Source organism: Podarcis melisellensis, assembly GCF_964234715.1.
Source record: "Podarcis melisellensis genome assembly, chromosome: 3".
NCBI lineage: Eukaryota > Metazoa > Chordata > Lepidosauria > Squamata > Lacertidae > Podarcis > Podarcis melisellensis.
This window is the reverse complement of record NC_138530.1, coordinates 15,548,154-15,567,583: the sequence shown is the minus strand read 5'-3', so window position 1 is coordinate 15,567,583 and position 19,430 is coordinate 15,548,154. Positions and strand designations below refer to the sequence as shown.

Genomic DNA, 19,430 nt, shown 5'->3' with positions numbered 1-19,430 from the left:
GTCTGTTTGTTGTTATTTTTTGGCTGTGGCTAATTGCACCTTTTGGCTGGATGGTTGTAAGCAAGCTGCTTTGAGGGTCATACGCCCACGGCGAAAGTGGCTGAGATATTTTAATAAATGGGAGGGTAGTGAGCAAACCCTGTAGAAAACATGAAATGCATTTGTGGTGGTCATTTTTTGTTCTAATGTATCTCAAGGGCAACAAGTGGCCTTTAAAAATATTTCCTTTCTCTGTTTATTTTCTGCGGAGTCATGCTCAGGTAAAAAAATTACTTTTCCCCCCTTTGCCAATAAGGGAATTTGTGCTTAGGTCTCTTCCAGATGTTTTGGACAACCAGGAGGGAAACCCAGATGATTGAGGGGCTGCCTTGGCCTTGGGGTCTCTTCCAACTCTACAGTTCTATTATTCTAAGTCATGGGTAGGCAAACTAAGACCTGGGGGCCGAATCCGGCCCAGTCGCCTTCTAAATCCGGCCCACAGACGGTCTGGGACTGAGTGTGTTTTTACATGAGTAGAATGTATGCATCCCTGAGTTATTTGTGGGGCATAGGAATTCGTTCATATTTTCCCCCCAAAATATAGTCTGGGTCCCCACAATCTCTGAGGGACAGTGGACCGGCCCCTTGCTGAAAAAGTTTGCTGACCCCTGGTCTAAGTTCTATGGGACCTGACTCCCAGGTAAATGTGTGTTTAGGGTTGCAACTGAAATTAAGCTCCTTCCGTTCCCACTGATTTCAGTAGGGGAGAGTTCAAGACGCTAAACTTCCCCAATGAAATCGGTGGGATGCAAAATCAGTTCCGAACTGGCTCATGCCCATGGTGCACGATGCTGATTTTTTATTTTTTTATTTAAATTTCTGAACAAAATAAGAAGTACCTGCTGGATCAGGCCAATGTCCCACCTAGTCCAGCATCCTGTTCTCACAGTGGCCAACCAGATGCCTGTAGGAGACCCACAAGCAGGAACCAAGCTCAAGAGCACTTTCCTCCAGCTGGAATTCAGAAACATGCTGCCTCTGACCACAGAAGCAGAACACAGACACTGTGGCTGGTAGACATTGATAGCCCTTTCCACCAAAATCCTCTTTTAAAGCCATCTAAGCTGGTGGCCCTCACTGCCTCCTGGGGGAGCAGGTTCCATAGTTTAATTATAATCTTCATGAGAAGTACCGGTACTTTCTATTACCTGTCCTGAATCTCCCAGCTTCTTTGGATGTCCATGACTTCCTAGTGTTATGAGAGTGGGAGAAGATATTTTCTCTATCCACTTTCGTAAAGGTAAAGGTACCCCTGCCCGTACGGGCCAGTTGTGACCGACTCTAGGGTTGTGCGCCCATCTCACTTAAGAGGCCGGGAGCCAGCGCCGTCCGAAGACACTTCCGGGTCACGTGGCCAGTGTGACGAAGCTGCAACTGGCGAGCCAGCACCAGTGCCACACACGGAAACGCCGTTTGCCTTCCCGCTAGGAAGCGGTCCCTATTTATCTACTTGCACTTAAGAGTGCTTTCGAACTTCTAGGTGGGCAGGAGCTGGGACCGAACGACGGGAGCTCACCCTGCCGCGGGGATTTGAACCGCCGACCTTGTGATCAGCAAATCCTAGGCACTGAGGTTTTACCCACAGCGCCACCCGCATCCCACTTTCTTAGTGCCACACAATTTTCTATGCTTCAATCCTGGCTCCTCTTACACCTCTTTTCCTTGAACTCAAGAGGCTGCTGTCCCTTGACCCTTTTGCTTGCCCTTTTCTCAGCCTTTTCCAACTCCTTTTTGAGGTGAGGCAACCAGAACTGTACACTGTACTCCAATTGCGGTTCTGCCAAAGATTTGTGTAATAATAGCATTATGGTAACAGTGGTTTTATTTTCCTTTCCTAATGATCCCTAGTGCACTGGGCCGACATTTTCATCAAGCTGTCCTCTATGAACCCAAGGTCCCGTTTTTTGGTCAGCCACTGCCAGTTCATAACCCCATGAGCGTATATGTGAAATTAAGATGTTTCCTCCCAGACACGCATCACTTTACACTTCTTTACATTGAATTGCATTCACCTTTTTGCTGCTCATTCACTCAGTTTGGAGAGATGCCTTTTGAGCTCTTCCTAATCTCTTTTTGTTCTCTATCAACTCATATCATCAACGAACTTTGCCACCTAATTGCTTGCGCCTAACTCTAGGTGGTTTATGAACAAGTTATCAAGCATAGGTCCCAATACTGATTCATGGGGGACTCTACTTTCTTAGGGCTGCCATATGTCTGGGAATTGGGCAGGAAAATGGCGTCCGGGCAGATTTTTGGCAAATTGTCTGGGGAAACCCAGACGTATGGCAAGGGGGGGGGTTTAGTATATATATATAGTAAATCATTCAATAAAAAGGCCAACAACTTCCAGCAAAAACAAAACTAATAATAATAATCAACTCAACTTTGTCCAGATTTTCACTTTTGGGAATATGGCAACCCTAACTTTCTACATCCTTCCATCAGGAGAGCTGTCCATTTATTCCTACTCTCTTGCTATATAACCAGTTCTTGATCAACTAGGACATCTCTTCTTATCCCATGACTCTTACTCTGGTGTTTCTGGTGAGGTACTCTGTTGAAAGCTTTCCGAGCATCCAAGTGCACTTTGTCAGCCAGATCACGTCTGTCTATATGCTATGGGTTAGCTTATTTAAATAGGTGGGTGCAAACTGGGGGGGGGGGAATTAAGAGCCGATATCTCTCGCCCCCACCTCTTCTTAGCAGAGAAGCCGGTACTGTATTCACAAAAGTTTAAAGGCACCTTGTTAAGCTTCTGACACCTTCTTGACTTCCAGTCCTGCCCACCACAAGAGAGAAGATGTGCTTTTAATGAGCTCTTGATTTCATTCCAACCTACAAATAGAAGATGTGAGTCTCCACCAGGTGGTCTTCAACTGAGGATTATCCCTTTGTAAAAGTGGCCATGATCCCTGCTAGCAGGTGCAAGAGGGGATATTTCCCTTTTCCTTCCTGGTCAGGAAAGTGTCCATCTTGGTTGTGATCTAGCGGAGGGGACCAATAGGAAGCAAAGATAATGTCAGCGCATGCAGGTTGAGATACAAATGCAAACTCAGCTTCTCCATTGTAGCCATCAATTAGTTTATGGTACGGAATAGGCAGCAAGCAGCACAAATGGCACAAGCAGAAATGATTTCGTGGCTCAGATAGGCGCATGCAGACCTGGTTCTAGCAAAGCGTTGTGACTCCTGTCCTCTATGCCGCAGGGTCCCAAACTGTGGTCCGTGAGCTTCAGTCAGGTTCCATGTACAGTGGTACCTCAGGTTAAGTACTTAATTCGTTCCGGAGGTCCATTCTTAACCTGAAACTGTTCTTAACCTGAAGGACCACTTTAGCTAATGGGGCCTCCTGCTGCTGCCATGCCGCCAGAGCACGATTTCTGTTCTCATCCTGAAGCAAAGTTCTTAACCTGAAGCACTATTTCTGGGTTAGCGGAGTCTGTAACCTGAAGCGTATGTAACCTGAAGCGTATGTAACCCGAGGTACCACTGTAGTTGATGCAAAACCCATGAGGGGGCAAGCAAGGGTCACAGTGCTGGGTTTTTGCCTATTTACCATGCAGTTCTAGACATGTCTTCTCAGACGTAGACCCCTTTGAATTACATGAGACTTGCTCCCAGATAAACGGGAGCAGGATTGCCTTCCGCACTGTCCTTTCTCCCACATCATCTCTCTCTCTCTTCCCCAGAGGCAAATCGATAATTGGGCCTTCAGGACTTTGGGCAAGTATGGGTCGCAAGTTGTGACTGATAGCTGTCTCTGCGAAATATGTGTTGCCTGGCAAAAGCCATTATGGCGAACCATCTTCAGGCATCTTATTTTCATTGTTCCATAACTTTACAAACGCTTTCTCTTGTTATAGCTTAAGTACCGTATATACTCGAGTATAAGCCAACCCAAATATAAGCCGAGGCACCTAATTTTACCACAAAAAAACTGGGAAAACTTATTGACTCGAGTATAAGCCGGTTCACCACACCACAAACCTCCTGGTGGGCCGGAGTGCACATGGCAGAGGGGGCTTCTCTCTCGCCACCTTAAAAATGTGCCGAAAAAGTTGGCTTATACACGAGTATATACGGTATATAAAATGTCTGAAATGAGGAGCAGGAATAGCTGTATTGTCGCAATGCAAAACTAGCTGTGTGTATCTTGTGGCAAAAATGACTTGTACAGGATATCCTTTTTTTAAAAAGCAGCTAGAATTCAGAGCATGGGAAGTGCTATACCAGAAGTCTTATCACGTGACCTTGCGTCAGAATTTCTTCTCTCTCAGCTTCATGTTGTCTGATCTTGCCGCTCAGTCTAGACAGAACAGGTAAAATCGCAGGCAGCTTCCTCAGTGCTTTGGATGCATGTGAATTATATTATTCTGGTCTACTTACATTGTTGTGTTGAGCACCTTGGTAGGATCTTCTGCCTTTCCACAGACAACCTTATCTTTCCCTGTAGGGGTAATAGTATTTTACTGGCAAAATGATGGTGTTTTCGTTCTAGGCGGGCAGGCAGAACTGTTACATGAGGTTATAAAGGGTCAATATATTGGCTGGACTGGGATAAAAAAGTGCTAGATGATAGCATCCGTTTTTTGTGGGGTTTTTTTTGGTATTTTGGAGAGGCTGCCCAGTTTTCTCAGTACAGCACTTCAACCAATTTTGCGGTGTTAGAAACTCAGATATACAGTGGTACCTCAGGTTACATACGCTTCAGGTTACAGACTCTTCTAAACCAGAAATAGTGCTTCAGGTTAAGAACTTTGCTTTAGGATGAGAAGAGAAATCGTGCTCTGGCGGCGCGGCGGCAGCAGGAGGCCCCATTAGCTAAAGTGGTGCTTCAGGTTAAGAACAGTTTCAGGTTTAGAACGGACCTCCAGAACGAATTAAGTACTTAACCCGAGGTAGCACTGTATAAGCTAAGCGACAAATGGCTCATTAAATCAGGATTGCAGTTGCCAAAACGGAAAGTCTAGTTCGAAAGTCGTCTTTTTCAATACGACTTTGTGGTTCCTGAAATTCATTCTGATTGTGCAGATGAAATATAATTGATATAATTCTACAGGATGTGGTATTATTGTGTGAAAACAATCAACATCCAGGGATCCCCAAGGATGCAACTCCAGTTGGTGGAGACGTGGCGCCTGACCATCTTCACTTGGTCACAAGTGGCCGATAGCCAGGGGCAAAATGCGCCTGGCGCCTGGCTAATTTTGAACGCTGCTCTTTTGCATCATGGGGCTTGTGTTGAACAGGGGCTGGGGAAACTTGTGTCCCTCTAGTGGATTTTGGAGTCCAATTTCCAGCTGCCACAACCAGCTTGGCTAACAGAGTGGATGTGGATTGAAGTTCAGCAGCACCGGAAGGCCCCACGGATTCCTCATCCCTGTAATAGTAGCTTTTGTCTCATTAAGGGATTATTCAATAATACTTCAGTTTCGTGCTCTTCATACACCCAGGAATGCCCTTGTCGCGTGGATATAAAAAGTGGGAAGAATTAGGGAAAAAATGCAGGCTCTTAAAACCAGGCATAGGCAAACGCGGCCCTCCAGATGTTTTGGGACTACAACTCCCATCATCCCTAGCTAACAGGACCAGTGGTCAGGGATAATGGGAATTGTAGTCCCAGAACATCTGGAGGGCCGAGTTTGCCTATGCCTGCTTAAAACACTTTGTGGGGGCGACAATATATTTTGATAGGGGGCTAGAGCAACAAAATTTGCAGTGTAGGGGACTTCCTAGTTTAGGGGGGAAAGCAAGGAAGAGGGGACTTGCTAAAGGTGTATAAAATTATGCAAGAAAGCCGATAGAGCAGTTTCCCCCCTTTCATTATTATACTAGAACTCATTGCCATGAGCCCCGTGGAGACGGACTTGGTGAGAGTGTTCAGATGTGGAAAGAGAGAGAACTGGAGGAGTTTGACCCAGGAGAGGGGTCCAAGGGAATGGGAAGTGGCGATTGTCAGAAGACGCCAACCCTACAGTAGGGCCTGGTGGATTGGGAAGCAACCAGGACTCGTGGAAAGGGCCAAGTGCCTTGCCCAGGCATCATGTCTCAGCTGGTCAATGTGGTACCGGCCCCTGCTAGTGCAGGGTCACCTGCCTCAGGAGGTGCAATAAATCTGAGAATGAGCTGGTTCGAACTATCTTCACAGGCTCAGCCCACTTGGAAAAGGGCTTGCTTGCTTAGTCCTGAGCTTTGGGATGACGATGTCAAGTGATGGTGCCCACCCTGCTCTTCAAAAGTCCAGGGGGTATGCCGAATGTTGGGTCAGCATCTTAGCTTCTTCCGAGCCATGTGCTCTGCAGCTCTGCCATGTTTCCTGACTTGGTAACCTGTAACCTGTTTGGGTTCTGGAGCGAATTTTGAAATTTTGGATGGGGTTTGTTCAAACTCATGGGAGATACAGCTGTCAGTGGCTACTTGGCTACTTGCAACAGTGACTGTGTTCTAACTCTGTTCTTGGAGTTGGTATGCTGAATGGACTAAAATGGTTTTGGGAATTTTATTTTTTTAAAAACGATACGGTAAATATTCCCTTTTAGGAATTACGAATTTGATAAAATTGATGCAGGAACAGGAGTTAAGGAGGAGTAAAAGTTGTTACACATGTTGTGCCTGTCAAAAGACACTGGTGTGCTGTGAATTTGCCTTTTCTTTTGATGGTATTTGCAAATTTATTTAATAAATTAAAGCATATTTTTTTAAAACAACAATATAATAAAAAGGGTGTGGGGGAGAATTGACCAGATTGGAACTTAGACTTCCTACTGATCCATAAAACTTATTTACACCACTTATTTTATTTTTAAAAACCTCTCAAAGCATCTTACAAAAAAGGCTTGAATGACAAAACAGTTAGAAGCAGCTATTTAAAATGGTTTAAAATCTGCTGTTGCCTTATTGCTATTTTAAATATTTTTTTAAATAAGATAAAAAACACAGATTAAAGCAGATGTTTTTAATTTCCAGATTCCCCTGGGGTCTCCTCAATCCCAGCTCAATGGGATACAACCACACCAAGTCTCTCTGGGGCTGGATAGATACGAGTTGTAGGAATCTACTGCTGTAGCTGTTTAAATAGCGCTTAAAGCCCTAAAATGACTTATGTCCCAAATATGAAACGCCACCTCCTTTCCTCAGGCCATCTTGGATGTTAAACTCGTCAGAGTGGTTCCTCTTGGTAGATCTGTTGCCTTCAGAAATTTGGGAGGTAGCAAGCAGAGAGCAGGCCTCTGGTATCGTTTGGCATATTCTTTGTATTGCATATTCTTTGTTCAGTGGTACCTCAGGTTAAGTACTTAATTTGTTCCGGAGGTCCGTTCTTAACCTGAAACTGTTCTTAACCTGAAGCACCACTTTAGCTAATGGGGCCTCCTGCTGCTGCTGCTGCTGCGCCGCCGGAGCCTGATTTCTGTTCTCACCCTCAAGCAAAGTTCTTAACCTGAAGCACTATTTCTGGGTTAGCGGAGTGTGTAACCTGAAGCGTATGTAACCTGAAGCATAAGTAACCCGAGGTACCACTGTATTCATTATACGGCAGAAGGTACCCCTCTTCTTCCTCTGACCTTGGGCACCTGAGATAGATACATCTTAAGACCCACCTTATTCTCTTGATCGCAACCTGTTCAGAAATAATGTCGGAATGCTCTGCGCCATGATTTGCTCTCTTCCCACCCCTCATTCCTGCGTGTTAAATATAGTGGACTTCGGCTCTTCAAGTAGCCATTTCCTGCAGCAGTAAATTAAGAAAACAAACACACCCATGCAGAACCATTTCAGCTATGGTGACAGTGCTGCCCTTCATTGTAATCCTAACCTGGTTTCTCGAGGAAGGCGTGATGTCTCTGCTTCTTTACTTACACGAATCCACCTGAGTAAAATGTGAAAGGAGCCCATGTAAACGGGAATAGCCTGGCTAAAATAAGCCTGGCTTGTGCTGCTTATTTGCATTTGGAGCTCTCCCAGTTAGGGATGGCCCGGAGGGCGCAGTAGTAACAGATTAACAAGCACAAATATATATTTACAGTTCTATTAACATCTAGATTAAAAACATAAATATCAAAAACCCCAGCCTTCTGTCAGCTCAACCTTTCTCCGCATAGAAAAGCCTTGCAGTCTTCCAAAAGGTGTAGCTATATATATATGCTTTGAAAATCTCGGAGGTCTGAGAGAAATGGCAAAGTAGGGAATTTGGGGGCTGCACTTCCATATAGAAATTTCCCTGCCCCTGGAAAGGCAGAGAGGGTTCTTGTTTCTGGAACTAGGCTTCTCTCTGCCAAACTTCTTGTTGTTTTTTTAATGGAGCATTTAAGAAAATGATACCCAACTTATCCCCAGTGTTCAAAATTCCCTGGGCGCCAGGCACGTTTTGCTACTGGCGCGGGTCCAATTGCGACCTCGTGGAGATTTCTGGGCACCAGGTTGGCGACCGACATCTCCATCGAGCCAGCAGACTTGTGCATAGCAAAAGACACACATTTTGTGCTTCTGTACTGCTGAGCGAATCATGGACCCCTTGCTGGGCATCTCAGTCCTCCAGGCATCATATCAAGGAAAATAAGTATAGGGCTGAGTACAGGTATTTCTGACTGTGCTGCAGCCTTTCTGCAGGCTACCCAAGCAGAACTCACAGACCACAGTTTGAAAACCTCTGCCTTTGATCCATTTCCATGGTGTGGGTTTCTCCTCCTTGCATACAGGGACAAGCGAATTGTTTTATGCGCAAGCTACAGCCAAGCAATGTAGTTGAGATCATAGAATCACAGAATTGTAGTATTGTAGCGCTGGAAAGGGATGTCTAGCTCAAGTCCCTGGCGAATAGACGTTCTGTTGTGGTGACCATAACCTAGGTTTGAGGTCCTATTTGGTGCTTGGCTTACATATCTGCTTCTCCTCCAGCCATGCACCTGCTGCACCATGAAATTGTACGATCCCAGGCACTCAGCACCAAATGACTTCCCTGCAGGTATAGATTGGCTCTTAAGCAGTGCTGGAAACTCATATATATAATATAATTGCCAAATGGCACCTTAAACCCAAGGTGATGGTCGCCACAATGGAGTGTCTAGGCCAGGGGTCAGCAAACTTTTCCAGCAGGGGGCTGGTCCACTGTCCCTCAGACCTTGTGGGGGGCCAGACTATATTTTGAAGACAAAAGAAATAATGAACGAATTTCTATGTCCCACAAATAACCCAGAGGTGCATTTTAAATAAAAGCACACATTCTGCTCATGTAAAAACACCAGGCAGGCCCCACAACTAACCCGGAGATGCATTCTAAATAAAAGGACACTTTCTACTCATGTAAAAACACACTGATTCCCGGACCGTCTGTGGGCCGGATTTAGAAGGCGATTGGGCCAGATCCGGCCCCCGGGCCTTAGTTTACCTACCCATAGTCTAGACCCTTTTTAGCACTGGGATTTATTATTACTATTATTTATTTCATTTCTATACCGCATTGTATTTTAAAGAGCAAACCTCAAAGCATTGAAACGTCGAATAACACCGTCCAGAATAAAACAAATTCAAGCTTCGAGGAAAATATTACAGATGCTTCTCCAAGGGGCATTTTGCTTTCCCCAGTCGCCAACCTGGTGTCCAAAGATCTCTGTGTGGTTGAAATTGGGCTTGCACCAGCCGTAAAACACGGCCGGCTAATTTCTGTCACTGTTCGTGATTAGGGATGTATGTTCCACAGTGTGTGGGAAGCTGCTGTGACTATCCAAGTGCCCATCTACATGCGCCCTTGCAGTTTGAACATGAAAGTGTGGTTGGAATTAGAGATAAGGTGCAGGGACAGAAAGGATCTCTTTGTACAGCTCCGAACTTGAAGCATGCACAGACGGTGAATGGCAATTCTATATGGAGTTTGCCCAGGTGGCTAAATTAAAAAGTTGATCCCTGCTACAGGCATTGCCAATTCCCAAGCCCTCCACCCCCTTTGCGGCTTTCCAACCGGTGAGCAGGTTTGCAAATGTACGAATTGCAACACAGACGATTTCCTATTAGATATTGAGCTGCATAAGCAAGACTCGCCGACCATCCTTCCCCCCCAAAACCCCCCTCTCCCAAAAACCATGGCAATCCAGGGTGGCTTCACTCGTTCAACCACCCTGCCGGAGGTAGCAGCAGACAGATGGTTCTCAACAATGGGAAAATCCAGTTGGTTTCCCTTAGGAAAATGCTTGAGAACAATAATGCTTAAGGGGATAAAGGCAGATTAATTAATAGAGGCATTGTTGGTGCCTGTGTTCGGTTGCTCCTATTTGCGCTCTAATTATGCGATAGATGTGCTCTTTTATGGAGAGGTCTAGCACACAGCGTGGATAAAGCGCCCCTTCCATCGTAACAGTATTTATCAAAAGAAAGGAATTGGGCTTAAGTCTTGCTTCCATTTTTAGACCAACAGTAAGCTGAATGTGTAATCTGCAGAGCAACCCTATGCAAATCTGTTCATAATATAAACTCCCTGATTGCCATAGCAGTGTTTGTTTTACTTTGGCACAATCTGCCCTTTAATTTGGTGTGAGTACTGTCTTCGATATCCAGTGTGTATTGTAGGGCAGTGTCCCCAGTAGCCTGATTTATACTGGCACTAAACCATGGTTTAGTGTTGCAAGAGGAAGCCAAAGTGAACCCCAGACTTGAACTCTCCCTCCTCTCCTTCTGGCACAGACATGAGGACAAGATAGAAAATTTCTGCTTCTGTTTCGGATGAACCGCAGTTTGACATCCAACCCTAAACTGATTAAGTTTAAGTATGGTTAGTTGAAACAAAGCCAACTTCCTAAACTATAGTTTGGCTTGTTTCAACAAACCATACTTAAGATTAATCGCAGGTTGTCAGGTTCTGGTGGCTAAAAAGGAACCAAAAGTTTTCAACCTCCTCTTCATGGCTACATTGGAGGGGGAAGTTTGCCAATCTGAAGCTAACTTGGAGATATCCTCACAATCCAAGCCAACACACTGTGTTGGGTAAAAGTGTACCTCCCCCCCCCCTTCCTCAGAGGGAGCTGTGAAGAAAAACAGGTTTGCATGTTTCCATTGTGGCTGATTTGAACTAGAGAAAAACCAGATGTGAAGGATGTCAGTTTACTAATGCTCTTAACAGCATCCTCACACTTCCACTCTGGAATCCCCAGAGCAGTTTTGCAATTGTGTTTGAATTCTGGGGGAAGTGCTGGTGGAATACAATGAAACATGGACATATATAAACATACACGCGCTACATATATATACAGTCATACCTCGTGTTGCATTCCGCTCTTCTTAGGGCCTTTCAGCTTACAAACGTGGCAAACCCGGAAGTGTTTACTTCTGGGTTCGCCACATGCGCAGAAGCGATCTGTGCGCTTCGCACATGCACAGAAATGCTTGATTGCTCCCGCACATGCGTGGAAGAGGCGCTCTAGTTGCGGACTTTTTGGGGTGCGAACGGCATCCCAAAACGGATTAAGTCTGCAACTAGAGGTACCTCTCTCTCTCTCTCTCTGTATCTATCTATCTATCTATCTATCATCTATCTATCTATCATCTATCTATCTACAGTGGTACCTCGGGTTACATACGCTTCAGGTTACAGACGCCGCTAACCCAGAAATAGTACCTCGGGTTAAGAACTTTGCTTCAGGATGAGAACAGAAATTGTGCAGTGGTAGCAGGAGGCCCCATTAGCTAAAGTGGTGCTTCATGTTAAGTACAGTTTCAGGTTAAGAACGGACCTCCGGAACGAATTAAGTACTTAACCCGAGGTACCACTCTGTCTATCTGTCTGTCTGTCTGTCTGTCTGTCTCCACTACCTGATGCTGAAATGCAAATTGGAAAGCTGGGCATACGCAGTTGACTGATTTATAAAAGGATTTCTATATGCTGCTATTCTGGTGGAGTACCCAAGCGCAGTGCACCACATGATTACAACAATGTTACATTAAAAACCAAATTAAAATATACAGGGGGAAAGTCGCAAAATTCACCCAGTAAACAGAGAGTAAATACAATCCACAATCTACAGCTGTCTGGATGAGCAGAACAAAAAAAAATTCCTTCCAGTAGCACCTTAAAGACCAACTAAGTTAGTTCTTGGTATGAGCTTTCGTGTGCATGCACACGAAAGCTCATACCAATAACTGACTTAGTTGGTCTTTAAGGTGCTACTGGAAGGAATTTTGTTTTGTTTTGACTATGGCAGACCAACACGGCTACCTATCTGTAACTGGATGAGCAGAAACTTTTTATATTACTGGTGGAGCGGCCACGCTCAGGGTGCCTGCCAGATCTCTGCGGGAGGACTTTATAAGTCAACAGCAGAACCTTAAACTTGGCTCAGTAGCAAATTGGCAACTGGAGAAGCTCCTTCAGGAGGGCGATAGGGTGGACCAGTAAGCAGCACGCTGTACCAGTTGCAGCTCCTAAACAGGTGAAGCCCAACACAAAGTGCATCACAGCAGTCTTGTCTTGACACTGTGGACATGTGATATCGATCCAGGAACAGTCATCGTTGATGTACCAGCCACAGTTGGTAAAAGATGCTTCTAGGTGCTGCAGCTACCTGGACCATGATGTCTTCAAGAGCATCCCCAAGCAACTCGCCTATTATTTGGGCGATGGACTGGCTCTTAAAATCTTATGTCTGTCAACAGCGCAGCCAGGTAGAAGGCAGGTGGTTTGTGCTATGAACACTACAGCTGCATGCGCTTTCTCATCTAGCGGGGATGAGACTGCTAAGGGACGTGCCAGCTTGCCTTAACTATGACCAAGAGGCAGGTTTCTTCTCCCCCTCCTCCTCCTTTTTTATCCCCGAGGAGAACATAATGCTCCAGTTGTCTTGGATACACGGCGGTGTATGTAGCATTGTAATCAAATATAGGCCGTCTGTAGTTGCATTTTGGGATTTAAATCTGACCTCTGATCTCAGCAGCAGCTCTGGTGAGATGGGCAGCGTAATGTAGCACATGTGTGGAAGTTGCTGAGAACAAAGGGAAAGGGAGAGAAGGAACAAAGGTAACTCTCTTTTGCTCCTCGCCTCTTGGATTTTCCTTGAACATATGCTTTAAATGGATGAGTGTTTCAGGGGCCTGATGGCGGAGCCAAACAAATCTCTCTCTCCTGTTTGTTGGTCTGCCTCGATTGGAGCGTTTAGACGTTGGAATGAAATTCGGCGTTCAGTTGGGGTGTCTGTGTTTGAGTTCAGGAGCTGTCCCGACAGGCTACACCCATTGTCAAATTGGAAGCGGAAATTATGTGTTTGGTTGGGATGGGCAAATCTGGCCATTTTGGTTTCTTCCAGTCTCTCCCCCCCCCCCCCCCCCGGAATCTTAACTTCAGTTCTTCACATTTCCCCATCCGTTTGCATTAAAAAATATTTTCATCAGCATTATAATACAGATTTCTCCTGATACACATGTGTGTATGCAACTTTGCCTAATATACACATTTTGTGGAGCAATTTCCCCTAAATTTCAGGTGTTGCTTTCACTAATATGTGCCTTTTATTGGACACCTTACACATGACTCCTCCAGAGAACTGTCTTGCAAAATTCGAAGAATTGTGAGTTTTGAAGGATGGGTGTGTTTCAGTTTTTCTTGTGTTGTTTCAGAAGGATGAATAGGCACATTTATCTTTAAATGAGAACTGAAACATATTTCTCTCCTCACCCCTAGCACATAGGTATTGTAATGAGATCTGTGCCAAATGTCAGACTGAGATTCTGTGTTCCAGGTTCGGACACCAGCTGAATCTCCACACCTGGTTTAGAGGTTGTGGCGCTTGGGGAAGAAAATAAAGATTGAGAATGCCTTGTTGTGAGATACCAGAAGGCCTTTGGATGATGATTGTGATTTAGTAGCATAAGAATTTTGTGATACTAAAGCCTTTTTTTAAAAAAAATACTGTGATCCTGTTTGCCCAACTGATTTAAAAGAAATTTAGAGAAGTTCATGGAAGAAAAGTCTGCATCGAAAGTGTTGTATTCCACCGAGATACAGTGGTGCTTCGCTAGACGAAAAGTATTCGTTCCGCGATTCTCTTCGTCTAGCGGTTTTTTCGTCTTGTGAAGCAAGCCCATTGACAGCTTAGCGGATTAGCGCTACAGCTGTCAAGCGGCTTCCAGCGATCAGCTGTTAAGCGGCTTATCAGCGGAACAGCTGATAAGTGGCTTAGCGGCTTAAGAAAAGGGCGAAAAAAAGCGAAAAAAACCCACGGGGGGATGCAAGATTTTTTCGTCTTGCGAAGCAACCCCATAGGGAAATTCGTTTTGCGAAACGCCTCCAAAACGGAAAACCCTTTCGTCTAGTGGGTTTTCCGTCTTGCGAGGCGTTCGTCTTACAGGGCACCACTGTATACTTTTGAGTCGACCCATTGAAAAGAATGGAGCGAACTCAATCATGTTCATGAATTGAGTGGGTCTACTTTTGAGTACGTCTGTTGGTAATATCACTCAGGAAAGATTGTCTCGCAGGAAAGATTGTCTCACATACCCAACAGTGTTAGAAATTAGACAGTTGCCAGGCGTGATTTGCACTGGCCCAATTGCAACCATGAGGAGATGTCTGGGTGCAAAATGCCCCTTAGAGAAGCATCTGAAATATTTCCCCTTGAAGCTTGAATTTGTTTTATTCTGGGTTGTTCTATTTGATGTTTTAATGTGTTGAGATTTGTTCTATAAAATATAAAGCGGTATAGAAATGAAATGAATAGTAATACTAACAACAAACCTCATTGTGGAGGAAAAAGGCACCTAGACATTCCATTGTGGCAACCGTAACCTAGGTTTAATGTGCCTTTGGCGATTAGATCAGATCTCTTGTGTTTCTGACACTGATACCCAATCCATCACTGTGCTCTGCAGGTGAGGGTTTCCTGCAGATACCACCTAACATGAACATAGGAAGAGCCTGCAGGATCCGGCCAATCACCCATCTAGTCCAGCATCCCATTCTCACAGTGGCCAGCAAGATACCTGTGGAAAACGCATTAGCAGGATTCGAGCACAATAATTCTCTCTGCTCCTGTGATTTTGAGCCGCTGGTACTCAGAAGCAGGGGACAAGGGGGATGGGCACGTCCAACTATGACACGGAGGTTGAATGCTGTTCAGCAGCGTAAAATAGTCGTGTCTGTTTTTACACAGACTTCCTCTCTCTTTTGCCCAGGAGGCAGAACAGGTTTTATGGGATGTCAGATCATAATGACAAGTCTAGGAATAACCCTCCTCCGCCTCCTGATTCCCTGCCCCCACCTACACTCTCATGCAGGTACACACCCTAAAGAGCATTGCAACATAATGCACTCTGGTATTAAATGCCAAAGGTTTAAGTTCTGGCGTAATGAGGCCACAGTCCAGCCATTCAGAGGCCGATTGGAACGTGCAGTGCTGAACAAGCAGGAAGCCAGAACACAACTCTATTTAGGAATGCTGCGAGTTCTCTTGCTTCAGTTATCCCCTCTTTATCCAACACGCTTGCTGGCTGATTTGACTCCTATACAGACAAGGATGTGTGAGGGTCCCGTACTCAGAGCCGTCTTGTACAGTGGGGAGTCCCCCCCCCCAAATTGGGGAGAAATTCCACGGTGAAATTTTATTCATAAAATAAATGTGCAGCTCAGTACAGTGGTACCTCGGGTTACAGACACTTCAGGTTACAGACGCTTCAAGTTACAGACTCCGCTATCCCAGAAATAGTACCTCAGGTTAAGAACTTTGCTTCAGGATGAGAACAGAAATTGTGTGGCGGTGGCGTGGAACAGCGGGAGGCCCCATTAGCTAAAGCGGTACCTCAGGTTAAGAACAATTTCAGGTTAAGAACGGACCTCAAGAACGAATTAAGCTTTTAACCTGAGGTACCACTATAAACGGGTTTGATATCCGTCCGCCTGGGCAGTTCCAAACACCTGACTTCACATGACTTCCCTTCGCAAGCATGTGCAAATATATGATAAATCTCTTTGAGTGTGCTAAAAATTAGTACGTTAACAGTTTTTCTTTTCATAATAATAATAGCAACAACAACTATTATTGTTAATTTATTATTTAAACCCTGCCCATCTGGCTGGGTTTCCGCAGCCACTCTCTCTATATAAGGAAAGGACTTGATTGACTTCTGTCAACCTGATATCTCAGAGGGATCATGCTGGTTGGGGCTGACAGGAGTTTTAATCCAACAACATCTGGAGGGTACTGGCTTTGGGAAGGCAGGGCTAGGTAGGCACGTCATCTTGCCCATTCTAAATTAGCTTCATATGATCTTATGGTTTAGCTTGGGAATGTGGCACAGAAGCTCACATCCTTTCCCAAGTGCTCTAGCCACAGTTTACACGTTGTCCTACCAGGAAAGCTATTGTCAGTACCAACTCACATCATGGTTTGAGGCAGGTTAGTGCTAACTAAGTTAGCCAGTCTCCAAACTAGGGTTCGTCAACGCTCTTCAGACCATGGTCTAGCGTTTAATGGCCTTGCATCATGGCAAACCATGGGTTGGGCAACCTAGGAATGAGTTGGGAACCCACACTTGTGGGGCAGAATGTACAAAGGCTGTTGAGAAAATTGGAATAAGATGTTTTAACTGGGCTGCTGTTTCCTAATCTCAGTGTACCTGCCTTCCCCCACCACCGCCCAAATCTGCAGAATGTGTTTCTGAAGTGTGTGTGAAATACTCTTAATATTTAACAAGATTTTATGCAAGTCCTTAACAATATATGGGGGTGGTGATGTTGTGCCATGTGGTATTTCTGGATGTTTGGGACAATGGGTTGTACTCAAAGTGTCCCTTTTATAAATGGACGGGCTCTTCCTGCTCATGGAGGAACTGAGATCTAATGCAAGATCCTGCTCGAGAAAGTAGGGGGTGCTATTTACACCCATTCATCCTGCAGCCCCCCGCCCTTGCATAACTACCTATGCTTTTCGGACAGTTCTCTCAATCCTATGGAGAAACGATTGCGAGTTGCACAGCCTCCATTCTGCATGGCAAAGAGTGGAATGCACTAGGTGCCCGGGTTAAAATTATATCACTGTTGTGGGTTATGGGCAGTTTTGGGAAAGGTGCCTGTACCTTCAGCTCGGTTCCCCATCTTTAAAAAAAATATGAAATAAAAGTAAACATCCATGTACCTCTCAGGTTTTCAGTTTTGTTTTGTGGATGCCCAAGATATAAGGCATGTAAAGGCATTGTGTGCTCTGTTTGCGTATCAGCTGCCTGTTAGCCAGGTCTGAAGAAATCGCTTTGCCATTGCTATAGAAACCTTGCCTTGATTAGATGTCATAACTCTGTTTGATTCACACTGATATGGCTGTGGGTTCCCACTGTGAAATGAAGACAGGTTTCTTTTTATATATGCACAGAGAATATAAATTCTGCTGCTTTATAGCTTACCAAATGCTTAAGTGGTTTTTGATGCAGAATTTAATTAAAGTAGTTGCAGGAAATAGTAAAAAAAAAAATGTATCTTTTTTTCTATGTGTATGTGTTTGGACCATAATCTGAAAGTTTAACACATTGGTGGTAAACCTTTTTATGAAATATTTTAATTTAGAGAGAGCTTGTATATCGGGGAGTTTATATCTCTCCAGGGAGCAGCAATCTGTCCTCCTGCCTACAGAATAATTTGGTGTAGGCAAGTCAAGTCATCCTTGATGGGTCTGAACAATATTGAAGGTTCAGCTTTATTTGGGTCTTGCTAGTTGACATTTTTAATGCAGTAATTGCCTGGTTGTTACTTTGTGGTTGCTAGCGATCCAACCATCTTTCTTGGAGGCGTCTTCCGACTTCAGGACATGAAGAATACTGGACGTGGAGAGAATTTCTCTTGCAACAGAGAAACTTCATTTTCATGGCAGCGTGTGTCCAAATGTTACCCATTCCCAAATCTTCAGCATTGGTGGACGCTGCACATTATTGTGGTTCCACAAGCACTGTGGGTGACTGATGACCCTCCACCTCAAACTACAGAGCTTCTTGGCCTGTTGAGTTTTAAATTTTTTTGTGTGTGTGTTGATGTTTTCAATTGTCAATCATATTTTTATCTGTTTTAATACTAAAGTGTTTAATTTGAAGCAGAAGTCGTTATAGTGGATTATTCACCTGCAAGAGCAAAACGGCTCTGGATATTTTTGTGTCTGAGACGTCATGGATGCTATCCAGTCAGTGCCTTCCACAGATAGGTGAATGCTTCTTCCTCCTCCATTTCATTTCCAACCCTACTGCAGATTTTCAGGAGTTTTTCTTTCCCAGAGCTTGAATACATAGCAAAGAAAGCAAGAGCTCTTGGAATTTTGCCCTCCTCTTTTGGTTCATTAAAATAAAGCACAACCCATGATGTCCATCTTTACCTGCCAATGCCGTAGTAGTCAGTGTGTTGCCAATGAGCCCCCCAAAATTGCATTTCCTTCAGAAATGGCAGGCCAGCCAATACCACACTTTCTGTATATTCCTGCCTTCCAATGAGCTCAAAAGAGCTCACATTGAGCTTTTGCCATGAAAATGCCCCCCAGTGGGAAATGGCGTCTCTGATTCAGCCACACCGCTAAAGGGGGATGGTTAAGAGCAACCCACGGTATTAATACTGTTTATGAGAGCAACAGTTTACGACGCAACGTATCAAATATTAATACGAGGGACAGAAAGGATGGCAAAGGACTTGTTCCTCTTAATGGCGCCTGCAGGCAAATGAATACACAGTTGCCAATAAGCGAGCCGAGGGGTGGGTGGGTGGAAAGGAGCTGAGCAAAGATGGCCCAAACTTCTATGCACCCACCGCAATAATAAAAAAATATTAAATTTCAGGTTGGCTGTTTATTATGCACTTTAATTCTCAAAAAAACATGGAGCCGTCCTCTCAGGAAAAGGGCCGTAGCTCAGTGCTTTCTGCACACAGGAGGTTCTGGGTTCAAGACTCCTCCCTGAAACCTTGGTGTCAGGGCCGGAATCAGGTGTAGGTCAGCAACAAAGCAATGCATCACTCCAGGCCAGTGGAGTTATCTCTTTGTTCAAGGGAACAACCCACAGCTCTGGCCTAGTGCTCTCAGCAACTCTTTCCAGGAGGTCTTATCCCGATGAAGCAGTTGCGAGGACTGAAGGTCCCCGCCTTCCCGGTAGCCACTAGGCCTCCACCTCTCCAGGGCCTTTCCCACGCAGTCTCAGGCCGTGTCTGCACACAGTCATCCTCTGCTCTGCCTGCTTAATTTCTCTCCATGTTATGGGAAACCAGGGAGAGGGGAGCTGCTCAAAGAAGGAGACTCCCTGGTTTCTTCAGCAGCCTGTCTCCACTCTGCCTCTTGGCCAGCCTCCTCTCCAGCCTCCGAGTCGGAGTCTGAACTGCTCTCTGCCACGGCTTCTTCCTGCTCACAAAAGCCTGTTGCCTCTTCAGCTTCTGACACCACCTCCTCCCAGCCT

General features: G+C 45.1%; 1 protein-coding gene across 2 annotated transcripts in view; it reads left to right on the top strand.

The window, feature by feature from the left end:
- Nucleotides 1-19,430, top strand: part of FOXN2 (forkhead box N2) — a 53,434-nt gene that overhangs the window by 2,516 nt on the left and 31,488 nt on the right. The window contains exon 1 of one of the 2 annotated variants that reach the window (XM_081904220.1): nt 8,932-9,003. The exons of the other annotated variant lie outside the window; for it this stretch is intronic. The gene's annotated coding sequence lies outside the window, so the exon portion shown is untranslated. Of the gene's footprint in view, nt 1-8,931; nt 9,004-19,430 lie in introns of those variants that run through there. 2 annotated transcript variants of the gene reach the window in all.